This window comes from Bos grunniens, chromosome 17, assembly GCF_055505025.1.
Source record: "Bos grunniens cultivar Pamir isolate PY7600 chromosome 17, Bosgru_T2T1.0, whole genome shotgun sequence".
Classification (NCBI taxonomy): domain Eukaryota; kingdom Metazoa; phylum Chordata; class Mammalia; order Artiodactyla; family Bovidae; genus Bos; species Bos grunniens.
In genome coordinates, this window is record NC_141181.1 from 36,552,279 (window position 1) to 36,568,237 (window position 15,959).

The following is a 15,959-nucleotide window of genomic DNA, read 5'->3' on the forward strand; positions in this document are numbered from 1 at the left end:
TGACAATACTTGGAAATCTGGAATTGGATATTTTAGATCTGAGAGCAATGTCCATGAAAAGTACCAGCCAATGCTCCTGAATGTCTTAAAGGCAGAAAATTAGTTTCTAGTAGAGATAACAACAAGGCTTATACTGGCCTGAGGTTTCTAGGCATACTCCCTGTACAGCTCTTCCTGTTCGTGACATCAATTGTCTTGTTGTTCAAACTGTGCACACTGTTTGCTGAACTCATTGACAAGGCACAATCTAAGAGACTGGAAGAAAACTCAGAGATCCATAGGAACTGCAGGTGCGTTTATTCTCTCCTAGCTAGTGCAGCAGCCTTAGCAGCAGACACGCTATATTCTCTCCTCTCATGGCTGACCCAGGAGATACAGCCGTGATGCAGCAGGAATTCAATCACTTTTCTGATGGAGCGCATGTATGGGTACAGCACTAAATGACCTGTGATGAAGCAAGTACCTCGTGAAGTGCATGCACAGTGCTATAAGTGATCTCAGATGTCAGATAATTATTATTTACAAAATGTGGGGTGAGAGAGAGAAGTCCTTGGGGTGAGAGAGCCTGACCATACCTTCTTGGCTAATTTATTCTTTCCCTACACTACCCTACTTTAGTGTCCACTAGGCCATATTGTAATGGCTTAATTGAGTTTTTATTTACAGTGTGTGCATGGTAAGTTGCTTCAGTTGTATCTGACTCTTTGTGACCCTATGTATGGACTATAGCCTGCCAGACTCCTCTGTCTGCGGAATTCTCCAGGCAAAAATACTGAAGTGGGTTTCCATATTGGATCTTCCCAACCCAGGGATTGAATCCTTGTCTCTTACGTCTCCTGCATTGGCAGGTGGGTTCTTTACCACTAGCACCACCTGGGACTTTATAGTATGTGAATCTGAGTGAACTCCGGGAGTTGGTGATGGACAGGGAGGCCTGGCATGCTGTGATTCATGGGGTTGTGAAGAGTCGAACACGACTGAGCGACTAAACTGAACTGAACTGACATATCATTTATCTGTGTATCTAACCCCCAGCATATCTGTTTCAGAGTAGGAAACTGATTTTTATGTGTTGAATGGATAAGTGAAGGAACACTTGGAAAGAACCACCAAGGAACTGGCTTAGTTCTAACCCTGGGTACAGTGGGTAGGAGGAAATGAAATCCTTAACAGAAAGTAAGACATCACTATCCTTACTAAAGTCTATTCCTATTAAGTCTAGAATAGAAGCCAAACAAATTACTCTAGAGTAATGCATGCTTGTTGGAATGATGGAAAAGTTAGCTCATCTTGGGTCAGTACCTGGAGACCTTATTTTGCAAGTCTAACCAAAACTCATTTTAGGATGGATATTAAGAAGATAAGATTTGTTTTGTTTAATTCTAGATAAATGTGAAACCTAGAGAATAAACAAGCCTATATCTGAGATCAGTGGCATCGTTCATGTAGGAAGCTGTGTGTAACAGATGTTGTGAGAATTTGATGCAGGTAAAACTATTTCAGAATCAGCTGCTGACATTTATCAATTTGGTTAAGCTATTTATGCTGTGGTAATTAATAAATTTAAAATCTTGGTGGCCTAAAAAATCAAGGTTTATTTTTTACTCATGTTCCATATCACTGTGGGGTAGTGGATTTTCCCAAGAAACAGCACCAATAGGACTTAAGTACATAGATGAGAGAGAGAGAGACAGGTAGATATTTGTTATAGGAATTGGTTTACAGAATGATTGAAACCAAAATATTCCTCTCCATCTGCCAGCTGGATAGGCAAGAAACTGCTGGTGTAATTCAGTCCAGAGACCTGAGAAATGAGGGGTCGGGTGTGGGAGAGGCAGTGGCATAAGTTCTGTTTTGTGCTCAAAGGCCCAAGAACCTAGAGTGCTGATGTCTGAGGTCAAGAGAAGATAGATGAGCCCACTCAAACAGAGTTGAATTTGCCTGTCCTCAGTGGATCAGATGATGACCATTCATATTGGTGAGAGCCATCTTCTTTGCTCAGTTTAAGGATTAAGTGTTAATCTCTCCTTGGAAACATCCTCACAGACACAGCCAGATACAATGTTTGACCAAATATCCCAGCATCACTTGCTCAGTCACGTTGACATGTAAAATTAAACATCACAGTCAGCAGAGACCACCCAGCTCGTGAACATCCATCAGGAGTCCAGGGTAACTGAGCAGCCACTATATCAAATGTTACCCTTTTCTTTAATAGAGAGACTAGAATGCTGCAGGAGATTGCTAAATTCTCAGTGCAGAAGTAACATGTCATTTCTACTCATAGTTCTTTGTACAGAAGTGGGCATGTGATCCACTCAATCATCAGAGGCCATGAGGTGAGATTCAAACATAGAACAGGAAGAACGGTGAGTTATGTGGTAAGCAGGAATAGTGAATATAAAACAATAGAAAATATAAAACAAATATAAAATTGTAACACAGAATTGCCTTCAAGCTTCTTTATTGGCAGTGTGAGTTATTTGAAGTTCAAATAATATCTTAATAATGTTAGTAAGTAACAGAAATACACATCAATGGAGTGAGTCTACAAGAAAAGTAACATATATGTCTCTTTTGGCCCCTATCATAATTCCTCCAAGACAGCACTAGCACTAACACTGTTCTTGGGAACAGACTGGGACAGATGCTTTGGTCCGTATGCTCAGGATGGATCTTATGCACAGAGAAGGCTAAAAAGAGCAAGAAAAATTAGTAGTAATTGCTCACTTCACCAAACTCTTCTTTTTCAGTGTATCAGCTTTGTATCTGTGCCATTTTATTAATTTTTATTTGTGATGTTTTAGGTGTACTTGTATTAATTATCTCTATCTTACATACTATTTACTACATAATATATTTATATTATATATTATATACATACGGATCAAGGCCTTTTCCCATCTGTTCTCATTGCTGGACCAAACGTCTAGCAAGTAGCTTACTGTTTGAATAAAAAGACCTCTCCAAGAAAAAGTCCAAATACACAGAGTATGTGCACTTCTAGCAATGTATTTCCTTACACATTGCAATATTCCTGAACTCAAGACTTACAGTCATATTTTCAACATCCTTTTACAGCCTGCTTTTCAAGTTTATAATGTAAAATATATTGCTGTTTGTGCCCCTCTTGAAATTAGAAAATAGTTATTTTGATGCTACTAAGAAATCACTGATGGCAGCTAATCTGAATAATGACGTATAGTTTCTAAGAAACAACAAAGTTTGAAAATGTTGAAATGTGAATATAGCATTACAAAAGTTTTATAAGATCGACTCGCATAATGTGTTTTTATTCGCTTAATACTTTAAATCTAGCAATAAACATGAAATATTTATGTCATAAGTCCCTTCCTCAACATGCATGTAAAGAATTGTTTTCATACACAGAACTCGAAGGTTCAGACAGCTGTACTCAAATTCTCATATGCAATACTAACATTGGCCAATAGATGCCCTAAGAGATCTCCTAAACACAAGAACTCTGAAAATTAAAATCAGCTATTTGAGTATTGGTAAGTTCTTATACTTTATTTTCATAGTCCAATTACACTCTTGAAGTGACATAATATTTTTAGATTCCAAAGACTCTTAAGATTACCAAATTTCAAATTACTTCCCCAAACACTGATTATTAAAATGACAGAAGAAAGAGAAACTTTTCCAGAATTGACCTTAAACACTACAATGACATCAGTGATAATCTGTTTCACTTAAGTTGGTTGTTTCTAATTTCAATAAATATAGCCAATACTCTAGTGAGTAAACATAACTCTAAGGTTAATGTAATCATAGAAAAAAAATCAGGTTGGATTCTAAAGCATTTGTTTGTATTATCTCACATGTTTGGATGTTACTAATTTTACTAAAATTTCTATCATTTTTATAACAGTTATTAGCACAGTGTTCATCCAAATCTGCTAATGGAAGTTATTTTAATTATAGTTCTCTTCTTTTAAATTTTTTGCATTAAAGTTTCCTTGTAGGAAAAATATTATTCAGATACATTTGTTACATAAAACTGGGAAAATAGTACTATGTTGTTTTCTTTCCAGTTTATAAAAATTACTCAATTACTCCTAGATTAAATTTTAGTGTGGTCAAGGACTAAATGATTTTCTTCTAAGCTTATATCCTTATGTGTCATACTCCTAAGGAAGTTACCTGAAAAGCATAGACATGTGGCTATATAAAAACAATTTTCAACTTACTATAAAACTGTTTTCTCAATCCATTATTTCATTTGATACCCTCCTTTAGAGAGCAATGCATTTTGACACTATCCCTGTATACCTGAGAATTCTGTTCATGGACATATTGTACTGTGCTTAGTCACTCAGTCGTGTCTGACTCTGCGATCCCATGGACTGTAGCCTGCCAGGCTCCTCGGTCCATGGGGATTCTCCAGGCTAGAATACTGAAGTGGATTGCCATTCCCTCTTCCAGGGGATCTTCCCAACCCAGGGATCAAACCCAGGTTTCCTACATTGCAGGTGGTTTCTTTACTGACTGAGCCACAAGGGAAGCCCAAGAATACTGGAGTGGATAGTCTATCCCTTCTCCAGGGGATCTTCCTGACCCAGGAATCACACTGTGGTATCCTGCATTATAGGTGGATTCTTTACCAGCTGAGCTACCGAAGAAGCCCATGGACATAATGGTCGATGACAATTCTTATTAAGATCTTATTCTCACTGTTTTAAGACTAAGTCATAAAAAGGACAGTTTGATCATGCCAAAAACCATACAGAAAAATACAGATCTGGGAGGAACTCATAGTAATATCCCTTGGGAGTCAGAAGGAGTGTGTTTATAAAGGAATTATTAAATGAGGAAGATAAAAATGCATGAAAGGTTGAAAACTAGAGTAGATAAAACAAACCTGAGTTTGGCATATCTGTCAATGTTCATTTCCCTTCATATGCCCATGTGAACAACCAGTTTTATTTTCCCTTCAGTTTAGAGGGTAAAACTTAAAAAGTCAAGGATCCATGTTTATAGTAAGAGAAATATTAGATTTACAGGCTTTTCCACACTCAGCATTCCTAGCGCATGCCTTTCCTGTTAGGCTACAGTGATCTTTTCAGTATCCATCAGTATTCAGAATTTGAATTTGATCCCAAATTATTGATGATAATTATTGCTAATAAGAACCCTACATTATTACTGATGGTGAGCAAATCTATTTCTTAAACTCAACATAGTTTGTTCTGTTAAATGCTCTAGATTTTAGTTTTTTTAGATTAGAAGCATTTCTTGAAACATGTTCTACCCTTTTTCTATTTAATATTACCTCAATATAGATTGATGTCAACCAATTTCTTTAATTTGTAACTTTTAACTCATGCTATACACTTGCACAAGTTCATGTGGAATCTGAAAGGCCCATTTACACAGGGAATTAAAGGACTCATAAGTGCATTGTTCTGAGAGTTTAAGGGATAACATGTCATATACAAGTTTTAGTATAATATTTCTGAAAAAGAGATCTCTAATAATTTATGAAATGCATCATTTTGGTGATAAGTTCATGAATAAAAATTATAAAAATAGTCTTTCTTAGTGTATCTTCTTGTGTGTCAAAGTTAATAGTAGTAAGAAAAAAACTAATTTTCATATTACTCATGATAAAAGTAAAAATCTCATATTCAAAATCAATACAATGCTTTCACTATGGTAGAGAATTAAAATAAAAAATTAAACACAATCTCAGTTTTTAATATATATATTAAATATAACACAACAGACATATCACTATTAAATGTCTTATTAATGAAATAATAGATAAGTATATATAGAGAAAGGCTCTAAGGGAGCAAGAGTTAGGAAAGAGGAGGGAAGGAAATTGCAGATATACAGAAGAAAAACAAAAGAGGAAGTAATATTTTCAGGTGTAAAATCTTCAAATAATATTGTAGGACAATGAGTATTTAGCATTTGGAGTTACATTAAAAGACAGACATGTAAGGGTAAATTTCAGAAATTATTTTTTCCTGAAAACTAATTATTAAATGCAGCATCCACTCTTTAAACCTAGGCAGCATATTAAAAAGCAGAGACATCATTTTGCTGCAAAGTCTGTATGAGTTTTTTGCAGTCATATATGGATATGAGAGTTGGACTATAAAGAAGGCTGAGCACTGAAGAACCGATGCTCTCTAACTGTGGTGCTGGAGAAGACTCTTGTGAGTTTCTTAGACTGTATTGAGATCAAACCAGTAAATACTAAAGGAAATTAACCCTGAATATTCATTGAAATGACTGTTGCTGAAGCTGAAATTTCAAAACCTTAGCCACCTGATATGAAGAGCCAACTCATTGGAAAAGACTGATGCTGAGAAAGATTGAAGGCAAAAGGAGATGAGGGCAACAGAAGATGAGATGGTTAGGTGACATCACTGACTGAACGCACACGAATTTGAGCAAACTCTGTAAGACAGTGAAGAACAGAGGAACTTGGTGTGCTATCATCCATGGGGTCTCATAGAGTCAGACATGATTTAGCAACTGAACAACAACGCTATTTACAATATATATCAGGAGAAAGCATAATCATACCCAAGTCTGTATTGCATGAGATTCGAGGTCTAACATAGACACATTTTGTGCTTATGTTGTAAGCTCATTGCTCTCTTTAATTAAGGAACGTTTGGTCATTATGACTATGATTATTTTCCTGTCCTTTTTTTTTGTTCGTGTTGTTTTTGATATCCCAAAATTAAGAGAGCAAATGACCTATCATGAAGTAGTGAATCTTTGCTTTTCAAAATATGCATGTTCTTAATTCTCAGCTGACTTTCTCATAATTGATTCAAAAGAAAAATTAACAATACCTACACTGCTATTATCTTTAAAGTATTTATAATTCTAATGTACTATATATATATTAAAATAATTATAATTTGAATAGGAGCTTGTAAAATTTGATGACACTACAGGAGTCCAAAAATACAGAGCTGAGAAGCATTATGATTAAAAGATAGATCTGTCATAAATACACACAAAAGGACACACAAGACAACACACAAATACACACAAGACGACAACACAATGAACTTCATGATGTCTGTTTACTACATTTAAATGCATGAGTACTCAGTTGCTGAGTCCCATGTCTGACTCTTTGCAACCCCATGGACTGTAGCCTACCAGACTCTTCTTTCCAAAGGATTTTCCAGGTGGGTGGCCATTTCCTCCTCCATTTTAATATGTTCACGTAAATGTTGGTCATTCAGCCCTAAAGACATTTTCCTTGAGCGTATTTACTTAATATTTTAGTCATCTTTCCAGTGACAATTACAACTAACAATTCATCTAATGACTTTCACAGTGTAATATCGCTTATATAAAAATGACTACTTTAACAGACTCATTCAGTCCTCTCTTAGTTTCATCTTGGATAGGTAAAATTCATTTTCTGACCTCTTAGTCTCATCGTTGGTCCTCTTTCCACACTTCCCAAACTACCACCCTAAGGTACCATTTTCATAGTTTTAATAAAAGATGTAAATTTTTCCCACCTAAGGGGAAAGCTGTTTAGATATTGGATTCTAATATGAAAACTTCTGAAGTTTTTGAACCAATGTAGAATCCCATTAATGCAGATATTTAAAGGACTTTAACTGTAACTTAATACAATCCTCAAATTTTACAAGTTGTAAGTATGATGAAAGGATTACTTGCTCTTGATCACACAGCCAATTAAAACAGAAGACAAACTAAAATCCTCTGGAAGGGTACAGTCCTCCCATTCGTTTTCAGTATGATGCATTTTTGTGCAAGCATGCAAAAATAGTTCTATTTATTTTGCTTTTCTGTTTCTGTTTCTTTCTTTCTCTCTCTTTTGGAGACAGTGAAAAAATGGTCTTTTTTTTTTTCTTTCCACATTTAAAACATAGATTTGTTTTCCAGTTTTATCCATTTAGATTTTTGCATAATATTATCCTTGCCTTAATTGAATCCATAGCTCCAAACAATATGATTACTGAAATGATCTGAAAAATAGTGTCTGTTAAACAATATACGACACAGACTTTTGTGGAATTGTGTAGGAACTTTTGTAGGAATTTTTATAATGTTCTCTATATATTTCCATAGTGAACTTTTAAGTCTTTTCTTACATTTTGGCAGGTTGGTAGGAAGCAGACCAAAATATATCATGTGACATTTCCAAAGAAGAAAAACACATGTGCTTTGATCAGCCTAAAAAGAGGTTATTCAATTGCTCCATTGTAATCACAATTGTAGAATGACCATCTGCCTCCAAATGTCATCTTTCATGCTCTACTGTGGTGTTGCTGCTGCTGCTAAGTCACTTCAGTCATGTCCGACTCTGTGTGACCCCATGGACTGCAGCCTACCAGGTTCCTCTGTCCATGGGATTTTCCAGGCAAGAGTACTGGAATGGGTTGCCATTGCCTTCTCCTTAGAAGCCATTATTAAAATCACTTTGTGAATTGAGGGGCTTTCAGAATATGGGTGCTTATGTGAATGTGTGTGAATATGTGAGTGTGTGTGTAGGGAGTAGTGCAAAAAGACACAGCACTGGTTATTTATATATTTACATAAAATCTATAGTGGTTATAAGAAAATAAAATGTTGCAGATTATCTGGAATACGCACATGGTCTAGATGTGTTGGAGGGATATTCCCAAGATCTTCAATATTTGGGAAAGAAACTGACAAAATTTGGAATAATGCTGAAAAAACAAGGTTCATATGGATACAAAACAGAAAAAAGATAAGTCCTTCAGAAACAAAAATAATATGCTTTTTTTCCCCTCAGTGTCACTCCTGTTTAAGTAATAATTGAGAAGGTATTTGTGTATATATGCCCACAAAGTAAATATGCTCCTTGAAATAATTTCTTAAAAATAGCAGAAAATCAAAATTATTGTTCATTTTTCCTGATGGGAGATTAAACAAGTGAATTCATTCCATCAGAGCTCCTGAAAATACTCATGAATGAATCCAGTGCAAAATCATTTTAGGCTTCAGGAATATGATGACACATATCAGTATGTATGCATTTTTGATGAAAATATGATGTGTTGAATGCTATGAAATTTCTTGAATAAACAATTTTCTGTGAAAAATGTTTTATCCAACTAAGAAAATTTAGGCTTAATTTTACTTGCCCATTTCTTTGTACAAGTAAGTCCTGATGACTGTAGGCAGCAGTAGAGGTTAGGATGTGAATACTGACCCTTTGGGATGACTGATTATTTCTGTTCACTAAAAATGTTTGTCTACAAGGTTAAGCACTCAGGAATCTGACAGAGCAGCCCCCTTTCTCTTGCTGTCAAGGGACTTAGAACCTCACTGGGACAAGAAACATCACATATACTGAAAGAATTGCTAAAGGCTATGAAACGCTTCCAGCCTACCCCATCTTTCACAGAACAACTGATATATTAGACATAATAAATATTACATAACCTTCAGGATTTTGGCAGTGGAAGTTGAATTTGGGAACTCTCACTTTTTTCATTATTAAATGATGTTTTTTAACCCTGGAATCGCCAAATCCATTTAACTTGACAATGTATTTAAATCACAAGAATAAGGTTCCACAGATTTTATAGGAACACACGAAGTCAGAGATATGCTACGCAGTACTCATATAAACAAAATTAAGACAATATTGTTTACAAATGACAAGTATTGCAATACTTTACAAATGACAAGTATTGCAAGCTCCCAGTACTCAAAGCGTTTTTTCCTCTCCAGAACAAGTTTCTGCTGCAGTGAGTCCCTCTAGCAGTTTCGTGAATCTAGGAAAAGGAACGAAGACCAAACATTCTTTCCAGTAAACAAATGGAAGGGAGAAGCAGGGAAGTTTGAACAGAAAGATCAAAAGGATTTTTTTTAAATCTAAGCGATTGCATGAATTCCTTCTGTCCCCCGATCCGCGGTCCTTCACCAACACAGCCACCCCACCTCCCCTCCCCGAGCATGCCCTCTGCTCCACTGCCCCCTCAGCCCCGTCTCCTGTCAAAGCTGTCAGCTGAGGTTTCCGGAGCGCAGAGGAGCGAGGCTCCTGGCGAAGGCAAAGCTCCAGCTGCTCCGAGAGCATTCGGTTTCTTCAGGGCTGGTTTTGCTGGATCCTGAAGCCCAATGATGCCCACGTTGATACTCAGGTTGGATTCCGTCGCCTCCACTGCCTCAGCTGACCCCAGCAGAAGCCCAGTCCAGGGGGCGGCCCCGCACCTCGCTCAGAACTGAAATGCAAAATCGTTACGTCAGATGGTAGGGGCGGGGCGCGCCCGGGTTGAGTGGCAGCAGCCCTTGCTCCGGGAGGAGGCGCGAGAATCAGCCTGGTTCAGTGACTGAGACAAACTGGTGGGGAGAAGAGCGGGTGCTGTCCACTGCGCTGTCGGTGCTGAACCTGGGACGCGAGCGGACCAGCTGCTCCAGGCAACGCCCTCTCCCACTCTCTGTGCCCGGCAGGACCCTCTTCTCTAGCTGGACCGTATTAACTTGATAAAGGAGTGTGGTATCGGACGTGGGAGAGAGTCCTCCGTTTGCCACCTGGGCGCCCATTCAGGCGTGACTTCGGGGATTTCTATAGTTTTAGACCAAACTATTTCCCTCTTTTCCCAACTAAGATCATTTTTTAGTTTTTTTTAAAAATTATTTTTATTATTGTGATTTACATATTCACACTGTTTAGGAACCCTTCTGGGAGACTTCTTGACTCTGGAAATAAGGTAAGAAAAAGAATATTATTATACATTTTTACAAATGAGGGAGCAATGCCATACAAATATTTAAGAGCAAGTTATGATTATTTTTATAATTTGAAACGGGATAGTTTGTATTAACTGAAACAGCTATTTTAATAATTACTATTACAAAAATGTCTGTTGGTGATTAGGCACTGGATTCAAGAGAGGAAGTTGAGGGCTTTTTGTTTTATTTGTGTGAACTTAATGTCATTGTGTTACATCTTGCTTTATAAATATAAATTTTGTAGAGAAACACTTCAAGCATAGCTCAAAGGACAGGAAACATTTGATGCAAGTCCTCAAATATGTTAGTAAATTATGTTAAATAAATCATCCAACAAGTTGTTTAAAACAAATACAACCTTAAAAATATGTGAGTGGACTAATCTCTGATTAATCAATATTGCCTATGGTATCTAAATCATAGATTGCAAAGTGCAGAGCTTTCTTCACATTATTTTGTAGAGGAGGTGGCTAGAAGAGGAGCATTTATACCATGCTGGGCTCATTTAGATGTGTTGTTATGCAGTAGATCCATATAAAACTTGTGAAACTTGGTCTCAGATTTCTGCACCCCAAGGTCATGTGTATTTCCAATTTGGGGGCTGTTTGTTCCGCTATTGACTAGTGAATGTCATCCCCCTCCGCCCTCTCAGGTTAGAGGTGGATGTAAATGGGAAGCTCAGATTTAATAATACAGTATTAGCTTGTATTATAGTCGCTACTGCTGTTGGTAATTTGAATGGAACTGGGAAGCGTGGGCTGGGAAAATGTCTCGCTATTTCAGCTATGTTTAACCTCTTGCATGCTTAACAGAGAGCTTTTCTTTACTTAGGAGATTTTCTTTTGAAGCTACATTCTTTTTGTGAATTGGCAGTGTGTTTTGCGTGTTTATGGAAAAAGAATTCAGTGCAGAAAACCACTCAACAGTACTTCTCATAGTGAAGAATTATTAAATGATGTAAGTTAGCTGGTGTTCTGTGTGTTTCTGTTAATTCATGACCTTTTTCTAGGCGTGATGATTTGTCTGGTAAGTAATATTATGTCCTTTCATTTATGTCATTAATGACATTAGATCAACTATAAATGATGACTGGCAAAACATGGGAAGAAGGTTCTTTACATTCCAGGAAGAGAGTTCAGGTGGCAACTAGATGCCCTTTATTAATAGGAATGGGTAAATTATGAGTTCTTTCAGATGATAAGTATTGTTCAGCTCACTAGGGCTATGTTTTTCAGCAACTAAAAAGTACAATAAGTTTAAAAATTTGTATGTTTTAATTATCATAAAAATTTCTACTCTAGTTGCATTATGTGTCCAAAGATAAACTTTAGGTTTAGAGTTTATTATTTAAAATAATTCCTTTGGGTATATTTTTCATTTTATTAACAGCACAGTCCTACATGAGAGTGATTGTTACAAAAAATGGATATTATTTCAAGCACCAGAGGTCAAATGTAAATCCTTTATTTGTTCTCAGGTTTTACCTAAGCAGATGTTTTTTGTAAGATTCCTATCAGTCATGCTATCTTACATTAACGTGGTACAAAATTTTAGGAACTAAGCAGCTAGAAAATCAAACTATGATCTCTGGAACACTGGGCCATGAATCTTATACTAAACAGCTTCTTTTAATTACATAAAGAATCATTCTTCTCTTCTGTACATTTTGAAATTTTCTTTTTAAAGCTTGGTATAAATATTCAGACAGTGTAATTTTAAACAGAATAATGGCTTTAATTTTTTTAGTTCTATTTATTACACTGAAGCATAAACATATTTTTTAATTTTATAACTTGTTTAAAAGTAGCAACATATACAAACACCATATTCACCCAAATAAGAATCTCATTGATTTATTTTTCCATAAAGTTTTCCAAGATGTATGTCTTTATTTGGGTAGAAATAGTAAAGCTTGAACTATCAGTGTCTAAATAATTGACTTCTTAAAAGTAACATAAGCTATTAAGTAACTTGTAAATTATAATTATTACTTGGTAGTTTAGTGAAAATTTTCTTTCTGTTATGGCCAAATTTCATGTTAAATACTCTTTTATCCATGAAACCAAATACTTTAAGTAATATGTTCCTTTTAATCCTTCATATTTGCCCCAAATTAACATACTATCTCTAGTATATTTTAATTTACTATGTAATATACTTTCTATATGTAATATAGTATACTTGATAACATACATATAATATACTCTGTAATAAGTTCAGAAGACTCTTAAGAACTAATAAGCTACTAAAGTACTTCCTGTTGTTAACATCATTCTAACAGCCACGTGACCAATTATTTTGTAAAAATGAACTTAATCACCTTCTCCAACACCTCCAAAATCCTTCGGGTTTAGTCTACTTAAGATGAGCTGTAGGGTCCCTTGTGGAAAATCCCAGTTTGCTCATTAAATAGGTCACCACACAACAAAATAATTGGTCCCTTCTTCCTTAATCACCTTGGTTTTGAGGAAGTTGATTTTTATATTATGAGATAAACTATGAGATGAGATAGTGTTTTTGATACATTCAGAATTCTAATGAGTTTTAATATGGATTTTCTGAAAGAAGAATGAAGCAATCATATAACAGTCTTAATGAGTATAAGCATGTTATATACATGTGCTATATGTGTGTGTGTATATATATATATATATATTTATGTTATTGATCAATCTGTCTAGGTAAAGTCTACTGTACCATAAACCAATGGGACTTATTTGTAACTTGCAAGCTCAAGAAATGCTACTTAATATAAAAATAATTTACATACTAAGCTACAATGCAACATATACTTTTTGGTGACAAAACTATTTTCTAATTATTGTTATTTTTAAAATTTATTTAGGCTAGTAAGGTTGAGCACACACAAGTTTCGTTTTGCTTTGTTTTTGCCATGAACATGTCATTTGGAAGCTCTTATGCTGATTGGCAATGGAAAGGACAATTGGAAACAAAAATTTGTCAAGGATAAGTAGCAGAATGAATGTGTACATAATGAAGAGATTATTGTACTGCACTGATTCTGCACAAAATATGGTTGATGATAAATGATTTGCAAAGTATAATCTCTAGAAGAGACACATGAGATTCACTTTGTATACATCTATAGGTAATAAGCCTTGCACCTCTAAGGAACAGAGCCTGGATAGCCTTACACCTGAAATATTTTTGTTATTTATGTATCAATGTTTTCATACGCAGATGTGGTAAAATGTGGGAGGAAGAGCACCTGAACTCTGAACTCTCTTGCTTTAAAACCAAATAATTAATATTAATTTAAAGTGACTTTTGGTATCAAATTACGTAAATCTCTAAAGCAAAGTATTTGCTTAGTGTGTTCATTTGCATGTCAATACAGAGGAATATTATTCCAACTCAAACTGGTTCATAGCACTTTTAACAATTCCAAAACACAGTGCAGAAGAGTTGAAAACACTTTTTGTTCATTGAGTTTTATTTAAATATATTCATCATAATTGACACTTAAGAGAAACTTACTTCAGTAATATATTTTTTCTGTTCAAGTAACACCAAGGTACCAATTAAAACACATAGGGTAGCAATTAAAACATGTCTGAATTGTGTTCCCCAAAGATGATGATGAAATGAAAATAATTTTCCTTTCTACTTTCATTAAAAACATTAGATAGTGTTTTAATGACCACCAAGGTCTTATTTTTTCTAGTTTCTAAAGTCTTCAAAGTAAAAGTCCTTACACACATAAAGTGACAAATGCCCCCTGCCCTTTGGAGTTATGTGCCCCTTTTTCTCAAAGCCACAGGTTTTTGTTGTGGTCTTGGAGTCAACTAAACTCTGGACTACCTCATTTAGGAGTAAGGGAGTGGTCCCATTAATCTTTCTAAAGAAAGAGGGCCAGTGAGCTACTACTAGTAAGCACTTTTTTGCTGCTCGTGATAAACAACTTATTGATATCTGAGCATATGGTCTGTGAACCTTGATTTGCCAGTACAATAAGAGGAATAGTATAGGAAAAAGATGCTATTTAAGGTATTAATATGTATACATACACATTTTATTCATATTAGGTTAATTTATCCATATTAAGGCATTTTCCATTTACATGACTATGTTGATTTTCTATTATCTTCATTTTAGATAAGAGAAAGCAGACACTCAGGTCAAAACTTTCTACTTCTCCAGCCCATAGTCACACAATTAAGAACAGATGGATTGGGCACTGGGCTTAGCTCACCCATTTTGCATCTACTTTTAGCACCACTGTTTAAGTCAGGTATTCAAATGAGTGTGTCATTTAAACCTAGACTTTTTTTTCCTGTTACTTTCTTTACTAAATATGAATGCTAGTTTTCTCTCTTGCCCCATCTTTCCCTTAATTATTAAGTTTTGTTGAAATAATTTTATGTCACATATTCTTTGGGCTTCCCAAGTGGCACTAGCAGTAAAGAACTTGTTTGCCAATGCAGGAGATGTAAAAGACATGAGTTCGATCCGTGGGTTGGAAAGATCCCCCTGAAGGAGGGCATGGCGACCCACTCCAGTATTCTTGCCTGGAAAAATCCCATGGACAGAGGAGCCCAGTGGGATACAGTTCATAGGGTCACAAAAAGTTGGACACGACTGAAGCTACTTAGCACAGCATAGCACATATATTCTTTAGTGTACAAACTTAAGAATTTATAATATCAAAAGTCTTAAGGGACCTTTTCCTTTGTATTTAATGTTAGAGGTTCTACATTATTCAATCTCATAGACCATAATATTAGGAAACAATATTTCCCTTTATATCTCAAATAGAATAAGAAACAGTATAACAAAGTAATTTCCAAAGAGTTCATGTTTTTTTGTTTATTTGTTTCATTCTCTAAAAAGTCCTTGTAGATATCAAGTTCAATTCCAAATACATCTTGAACTAAACTTCAAGCAATGTAACTTGTGTTATAAAACACTGCTCACATTTAAATCTTCAGACTAGTTAGCTGCTAATATTTCAGTCTATGAGATGAAATAAAATAATCAAAATAGTGTTCGTAGTTTCAAAGCACAATACAGAGAGAGGTAGTTTAAGTGGGCTATTGAAAACTTAAGAAACATTCGTTACTTTATTGTTTCTTCTATTTGAGGTATTAATACAAAGGGAAGTGTTGGCTGGTAATTGATGTTCTTTGCTTTCACATGACATTTAGGTTGACTGAGTAGAAAAGGTGAGGGCTGGTGGCTGTAATAATAACACAGCTCCCAGGAGAGCC

At 35.5% G+C, this 15,959-nt stretch overlaps 1 protein-coding gene across 4 annotated transcripts in view; it reads left to right on the forward strand.

The window, feature by feature from the left end:
• Positions 1-10,311: 10,311 nt before the first annotated feature.
• FSTL5 (follistatin like 5) overlaps positions 10,312-15,959 on the forward strand; it is a 937,973-nt gene continuing 932,325 nt past the window's right edge. For all 4 annotated transcript variants that reach the window (XM_086345931.1, XM_086345933.1, XM_086345932.1 and 1 more), the window contains exon 1: positions 10,312-10,709. The gene's annotated coding sequence lies outside the window, so the exon portion shown is untranslated. The remainder of the gene's footprint in view (positions 10,710-15,959) is intronic.